The sequence below is a fragment of the Erythrolamprus reginae genome, chromosome 1 (genome assembly GCF_031021105.1).
Source record: "Erythrolamprus reginae isolate rEryReg1 chromosome 1, rEryReg1.hap1, whole genome shotgun sequence".
NCBI lineage: Eukaryota > Metazoa > Chordata > Lepidosauria > Squamata > Dipsadidae > Erythrolamprus > Erythrolamprus reginae.
In genome coordinates, this window is record NC_091950.1 from 143,164,115 (window position 1) to 143,172,849 (window position 8,735).

An 8,735-nucleotide genomic window follows, 5' to 3' on the forward strand; every position below is an offset into this window, starting at 1 on the left:
TGTATTTTCATTCAGGTAGATAGGTAGGAGAGCTTTCTTTCATTAACACCTCCTTTTATTAAATACTTTCTTCAGCTCTTCATCCTACCCAGAATTGCTTCCAGTGTTTGAAATAATAATAATAATAATAATAATAATAATAATAATAATAATAATAATAATTTATTAGATTTGTATGCCGCCCCTCTCCGAAGACTCGGGGCGGCTCACAACAACCATAAAAAACAATGTTATAATGGAACAAATCTAATATTAAAGGAAAAAAAACCAAAATAGGGGAAATAGAGGAATATGAAAGAATTACACTATGATGCTTGCTGATTTAATTGTAGGCCCTTCCCAAACAGCCTTAAGAATTGTCATGGCAGTTCAATGGGATAATTGCCACAACCTATTTGCTTCTCCCATGGTCCAAATATTTTACTCATAGGTGGTTACTGTCAATTTGGATAGAAGACAAGCTCTCCACCCCCACCATAAGTTATCTATCTAGCTAACACTTTTATGTGATGGATCTCCTCTTGTTATCTGTTGCCAAGTTACCCAATTAAGAAACGGGTTGGCACTCTTTATAGTCTGTTTAAATTTTATCATCTGTTGCAATTCAGTTACATTCTGCACATTTGATCACTTTTCTAGCTAACTCTTGATACTGGTGTCATTTGTGAATAAGTTACATATTTATCCCCAAATTAAGGATCCAACTAGTTTTATTCATTTTCAAAAGAGTTCTCAAGGCAGTGAAGTTGTTTGAAGGTCTACATCTTTTTTTTAAAAAATAAAGTGCTTATTCAAAACCTACATAAACCCCCATATTTTCTGATTCCTAGACCCATTTTGATATTTAAAAAGTGCAACTTGCTATAGATACTTAATATAGTGGTGAGCACCCTGCATCTGTGTTCTTAGGATGTCTCATCTATTCTAGAGTTAAATCCTGGGACTGAAATGACAAAGTTTGGCTCAAGTTCAACAATCTGTTAAAGTAGATTAAAATATACATTTTCCCAGCATGTCTCAGAATCCTTGAAATTTCCAATTCCTTTATGTTGATTCTTCTTATAATTCTCGGAAGGATCTCCTTCTCTATTAAATGGAACTTATTTTCACTGAATGCCCAGGGTCTTTTTGGACATTTTTAAAAAATGCTACTAGATGCCTTTACACCATTTTGGGGTAGAAATCCAATAAGCAAGATGTATTTCAATATTTGATTCATGCTATTGATTACAGTGGCAGAATTATGTCATGAAATTTGCTGGTATTGCTTCCCAGATGGAAATAATTTTGAATGATTCAAATTCCAAACAAATGTTTGTGCCCCTTTAGTTGGCAGCTGAATGATGGCTAATCAAAAAGACTAGATAAGTAGCTCCTCAAAAATGTTGTGACATATATATGTGGGCCCAAGTCTCCCTCTAGTGGCTGCTGGTAAGATTTTAATATCCAGTCACCACTTCCAGAATGGTTCCATTCAAATAGAATTAAAGTGATTTTATCTCATCTATCTCATTTACAAAGTTGTGGCACTTTGTGAAGGTTGGCAGATATTACAAAGTTTATTTGGGCCAAAACAACTTTCTAATAATGTACTATTTTTAAGGTGCGCACAACTGCTACTTTTAATCTCTGCTGTCTGGCTGATCCATCAATTTTACTTAAGTGCTGTTCCCTAAATCATTTCTTTCTTATGTATGTAATATGAAAAGTTACAAGGACAATTCACACTTTCCCCTAACATTTTCATATATACTGATGCATATGAAACCCACACAAATCTGCCAAGATAATTAATGCATATGAACACAACTTTTCAACCAGAGTTAACCCAAGGTTGTTACTGCACATAGCTAGTTACAAAAGGTATGCATAAAAATTTGCAAAATCCTGTTCCACACAAATTAGTTTATACTGTTTTCCTTTGATGGAGATTATAAGTATGTGGAAAGCCTGTGTCTTGCACTTTTGAATCGAGTCTTGCTCTTGTCACAATCATTTCTCCCACAATCAGATTTAAGAATTTCTTATATTATCAAAACTGTTGACCAGGTGCTTTAATGATAGGTTGTTCTTATTATGGTAATTTTATAAATAACTTGTGTGTAGAGCAAACTAGATTGACTTTTTAATGAAGAGCTTCCCCCAGTATACCATATCCAGAATCAAGGGGTGGGCAGTGGGGTAGCAAAAATGGAGCTCCACCCCAGAGCACTCAATTTGCACTGAAAGAAGTTGAAAGAAAATGCAGAGCATCCTGCATAAGCCACGCTCACAATGTGGTAGTAAAAATTTTGGTAGCCCTTAAACTCCACAAAAGCAGTTTCAACCAACTCTGGGTTTTCTTTTCTCCGGGTTTTCTTTTCCTTTTGCAGGGCTTAACCTGCAGACAATAATTATTTATTTTATTTATTTATTTATTTTGTCCAATACACAATGAGTGTTTTAGTGGGTATATATCTATATACACATAGTAAAATACATGATGAAGGTTATAGAGGAGATACTCATAGTAAAATATATCTAAGAAATAATACAAAAGAAGATATAGTAATAGAACATATCAATGAAAGAATAGAAGAAGAGATATAGGAATAGAAGAAAGGTATAGGAGATATAGGAGAGCAATAGGACAGGAGATGGAAGGCACTCTAGTGCACTTGTACTCACCCCTTACTGACCTCTTAGGAATCTGGATAGGTCAACCGTAGATAATCTAAGGGTAAAGTGTTGGGGGTTTGGGGATGACACTATGGAATCCGGTAATGAGTTCCACATTTCGACAACTCGGTTACTGAAGTCATATTTTTTACAGTCAAGTTTGGAGCGGTTAATATTAAGTTTAAATCTGTTGTGTGTTCTTGTGTTGTTGTGGTTGAAGCTGAAGTAGTCGTGACAGGCAGGACGTTGCAGCATATAACCTTGTGGGCAATTCTGTGATGGCTGAAACTTTATGGGGGAAGGAGGACAGAAGAATTAGAAGGAGTGTGAGGCCAATGTTCTCAACAGTGATATAGCACCCCAAAACCAACATTAAACAGATTGCCCTGAACCAGAAACAGTTTAACTGAGTTAAAAGAAAAATCTCAATAGATTGGTACTGTGGGCTCAAACTAACAAAGTGAAGTTCAATGTTGAGAAAAGCAGGATCTTACACCTAGGAAAGAAAAACCCTAGACACGCCTACAGACTGGGAGGAACCTCACTTAGCAGTAGTGACTGTGAAAGTGATCTCGGAGTCTTGGTGGATAACCAACTAAATAAGAGGCAGCAATGTGCAGCAGTGGCCAAAAACCCCCAACACAATCTTAAACTGCATCAACAGAGGGATACACTCCAAGACTAAGGAAATACTAATACCACTATATAATTCCCTAGTCAGACCACACCTGGAGTACTGCATTCAATTTTGGTCACCTCGCTGTAAATAGGATATTGAAACCCTAGAGAAAGTTCAGAAGAGAGCAACCAGAATGATAAGGGGACTGGAAACCAAGACATACAAAGAAAGATTACATGAAGAGTCTAGCGAAAAGGAGGGCCAGAGGGGACATGATAGCAGTATTCAGGTACTTGAGGGATTGCCACATAGAGGAGGGGGTCATACTGTTTTCCAGGGCACCAGAGGGCCAGACCAGAAGCAACAGATGGAAGCTGACCAAGGAGAGATTCAACCTGGAAATAAGGAAGAACTTTCTGACGGTGCGAGTGATCAACCAGTGGAACGGCTTGCCAGCAGAGGTTGTGAATGCCCCAACACTTGACACATTCAAAAAGAGACTGGACTGCCATCTGACTGAGGTGCTGTAGGGTCTCCTGCTTGAACAGGGGGTTGGACTAGATGGCCTGCATGGTCCCTTTCAACTCTAATAATAAAATAAAAAATAAAAAGTTCCTAAATACAGCTGATAATTGAGGTGGGGTAGGTTATGAACCTCTTCTAAATTGGCAAAATGTGTCCTGTCAAAAATCCTCTTACTTCAGAATTGACAACTTGACAGCATTATCTACTGCACTCAGGGGGCTATAGGCTTATTGGAGTTGTGCTGAGTAGCACACAAAGCTTGGGTTTCTAAAACATCCCTACAATGCCTTGATTATTCCACCAGGGGGATACTTAAGAGCCCACTCAAGCAAATGTTGGCATAGGTACTTGAGCAAAAGAACACAACCACTAAAGGCTACTTATTTCTATACTTACTTGTGCAGCTAAAGCTTTTCCCTGTGGTACACTCCATACTGAGAGAAAGTGGCTAAACAGCTCATGAGTTTAACTTAGCAACTTGAGCCACAGATCACTTTCCAAAAATTGGAAATAACCAAGAGGTCTGAACTGTGTTTTATTTTCTAAAACTGTAGTGGTCTAAGTCACTAATAACGGGAAGGAAAAAGATATGTTTCTACTAGCTTTAAATGTTATTTGGAGGACCTTAACTAAATATTACAAGGGAATCGTTTTTTTCTATTCATACCCTATAGCTGGATTCTGAATTGTATTATTACTATTTACTACATTTGGTTACTGCCTATATTGCCACAAAGTGAATCTTGTTGAATTTTATGTCAAAGCGTTTATCAGGAAAAGGAATAAAACTCTATTGTTACATCTTCCTTTTTTTTGTCCTACTGCTTCAGGCACAGATTGGATTGTATCTGATCCTGGAAATCAATTTGAGGGTGGGAGATTGATAGATGAATCAGTCTTGATCCCATTCAAACTTCTGAACAAAGTTAAAAAGTCAAATTTGATTAATTTAGACCTTCAAATCAATTTAGAAATCTATCCAAACCAAGTGGGATTTTTTAATTAACTCTGAAAATGGAATTGATTTGATTTGAACAGTGAGATTAATTCAGAAAAAAAAAGTGCTAGAGGGGAAAAAAAACCCTGTTTCATTTCCAAATTGGATCTGAATTTTCTGAATTGATCAAGAGCATATTTTTCATTGTTCAAACTGCTTTGGTGATATGATTCAGAAATCCAAAGCAAATTGCTGGCTGGTACAAATCCCTCTTGAACTGACTCTCCAAATCAAATATTTACAGTCTTATCTTTATTTCAGTGAACGCTAAAGATTGGGACGGCTCTTCCAAAATGCCGTATCTTAATTAAATCTCCACTTCCTGCTTAGACAGACGCTTGGCCCACCCAGTGAAGAAAGACTAACTCAAGGACGCCCGCACTATATTCACCCAGCAGGTGTGAAATGGTGAACACCCTTTGCTATTTTCCCAGTGTAGTAGAAAGACACACATTCCACATCTGACTAGTGAAATCATTCCGTTTACCATCCCTTCTGCAGTGTGAGGCCATCCTTGTAAGACAAGATACCTTCTTACGTAGAATGTAAAGGCACATCAGCTACACAGAGATTTGAAGCTATGCTGGCCATTGAAATCTAGTTTGTTATGCATGGTGCCACTGTCAAGGAAGAGGAAGTGAGGATACTGTAAGATTTATTCCTTGGTAACTGAATAGCAGAAGCTTTTAATGGAAATCCCAAAGGTGCTTTTTTTCGAGCTGAAGCAGCTCCTTGGATGAGACGAAGGAAAACCATAAAGTCCAGTTGGCTCTTTTTTCAACCATGACCTGATTGACTGAGAATCTCCATAGACTTTTAATGGAAACTGTTATTTCATAAAAGAATGGCACTTGGCATTAAGGTGGTGAGAACATACCTTTCTGATATTGGGAAAATGGCTTTTATTGAAAGAAACAACATAGATATCATAATGTCCATCCTTCCCCAAGGATTTTTTTCCCAGTATAGAAGCCTTTACCCAACTCGTATTGAACTTATACATGCTTTTAAGTAAATTATTTAATGAACAGTTTTGCAACGTAGCACTTGTAGTAAGTTATGGAGACCCATTATTCTCATGTCAAAAATAACTATAAATAGGACAGGCACTGAGTGTTGCACATTCTGATGATCCCAAAGCAAGGCAATGCGTATGGGAACATACAGAGAGATAAGCAAATTAGGGCGATTTCTATTTCTGAAATTTGCTCATCCTGCTTCTCTTTGATAAGGATCTCACATTGCACTAAGCTACAGTTTGCTTAGCTGTGATCTGCTCAATAAGCCAAATTTGGTTACGATCACATAAACAACATGTGCTAAGCCACAACTATGGCAACTGCACTGTGGATTAACCCTGGCATGCCGTATGATCCGAGCTTATAACTGCATCCAAAGCGATAAAGCTCCTGAATTCTCATCATCCCTTGTGGAGACATTTCCTGGGTGGTTACAAATGCTGCCTCATGATTTTTTTCTCCCCTGAAAATAGAAAAATAAGTTTTAATGCTGCTAATTTGATGCTGATGATCTGTCAACTCCAAACAGCTTTGTAAGCAAAGAATGCATACTGGTGACCCGTGTCTTTGGCCAGTGTTTGGACAGAATTATGACAAAATAACAAGAGAAATGTGCTAAGCTCAGTAGGAGCAAAAAAATGCTAAACGGAATCCCTGGGAAAGGGAGAAAACTACACAACCATATCTACAACTGTACAGAATGCCACGAAAACTCCAATCCTTCCCAGTACCTCATTTTCCCCATACCTCATATTTTAAGTAGTTTTATTCCTGTTCTTCCCATTCTGAAAAATGTGTGTGTGTTCCTGTTTTTTGTTTGCTTGTTTGTTTTTTAAATATGTTTATTGGTTATATACATTAAAAACAGGGTACAGAAAAATAAAGGGAATATATATAACGTACATTCTAGAAATTATAGTTTACTTATATAGCATGCGTGATTGGGGGAGGAGAGGGAAAGAAAGGGAAAGGGATTTAGAAAGAAGGGAAAGAAATACAAGAGGAGGACGAATAGAAAAATAGAGCAAGGAAAGAGTAGTAAGAAGAGTGTGGGGGGCCAGCGTTAGAGCTGGGGCTTCTATGTTTTGTGACCTGTGGTTTAAGCATATAGGTGGTATAGATTTTCCTGAAGTTTTATCCCTATGTATTTGACGTAGTTGCTAGTGCCATCATTTATCAGTGATTTATAAAATTATTTATTCAGTTTCTTTGTAGTTCAAAATTTGTGTCAATCGATGTTTCCATTTTATCGTTTCAATTTGGTATTATGATTCATGTCGTTGTTTACTGGTTTTACACGTTGTTTTAGTTGGACATTTTTCTTGATGTATAATTTTTAAATAATTTCTTTTTTTAAGTAGTTTTATTCCTGTTCTTCCCATTTTGAAAAATGTGTGTGTGTACCTGTTTAAGCCACTGGAGAACCAGGGAGAATTATCATTCTATTGCATATCCATTGCCCCATTTTTTGGTGGGGCATATTCATGGCACAAATCTGTTTGTTGCATTTGCCTACTGGAACAATATATCACCTTGAGATTTGGCTACTGCAATGCTCTCTGCATGGGGCTACCTTTGAAGAGTGTTCGGAGATTGCAGCAGGTAGTACAGAATGCAGCTGTGCGAGGAATCGTGGGCCTTCCGGGACATCCCCATGTCTCGGCAGCACTCTGCGTGCTGCACTGGTTGCCAATTAGTCTCTAGACTAAGAGACTAGGGTGGCACAGTGGTTAGAGTGCAGCACTGCAGGCTACAATTCAAAGTGTTGGTTGTTACCTATTAAGCCCTACATGGCATGGGACCAGCTTACTTACGGCACCGTCTTCTGCCTCATACATCCCAGTGGCTGGTCAGGTCCCACAGAGTCAGCCTTCTCCAAGTCCCGTCAGCCAGATAATGTTGCCTGGCAGGGCCTAGGGGAAGAGCCTTCTCTGTGGCTGCCCCAGCCCTTTGGAACAAGTCCCCCTCAGATATTTGTACTGCCTCCACTCTCCCTGCCTTCTGCAAAGCTCTGAAGACCCACCTCTGCCGGCAGGCTTGGGGCCATTGAAACTTTGATGTCTTGTCCCGCCCAATGAATGAATGTAGGATGTGATGACGTATGAATCTGTTTGTTGAGTTTTTAACTGTGGGTTTTTTAGAATGCAATTTTATGTGGGTTTCTAATATGTTGTAGGTAAGGAGAAGGGTGGCATAGAAATCAAATAAGTAAGTAAGTAGGCAGGCAGGCAGGCAGGCAGACAAATATATTATATTATATTTATTATTTATATTTTATTAGATTTGTATGGCACCCCTCTCCGAAGACTCGGGGTGGCTCACAACAGTAATAAAAACAATATAGTAGTAGAACAAATCTAATATTAAAAAACATATAAAACCCTATCATTATTTTAAAAACCAAACAGCACATTCATACCAAACATAAAACAAAGTATAAAAAAGCCTGGGGGAAAGGTGTCTCAACTCCCCCATGCCTGGTGGTATAAGTGAGTCTTGAGTAGTTTACGAAAGACAGGGAGGGTGGGGGCAGTTCTAATCTCTGGGGGGAGTTGATTCCAGAGGGCCGGGGCTGCCACAGAGAAGGCTCTTCCCCTGGGGCCCGCCAAATGATAGATAGATAGATAGATAGATAGATAGATAGATAGATAGATAGATAGATAGATAATAAATATGTCTGCCGCCTCCTCCCCCTTCACCAATTTGCACAGCCTCCACCCTTTAAACAGACCTTAAAATTCAATTCTTCTATTAGGACTTTAGTGAATACACAGTCATACACTTTTAAACTGGGGGATAGGGCAAGTATTTTTCTTGGCTGGCTCTCTTTCTGGATGGCTGCTATTATTATTTTTCATATGATGTTACTCTCACCAGTTTTACTTTCTGAAACCATTCAAAACCATTCTAGACTTAG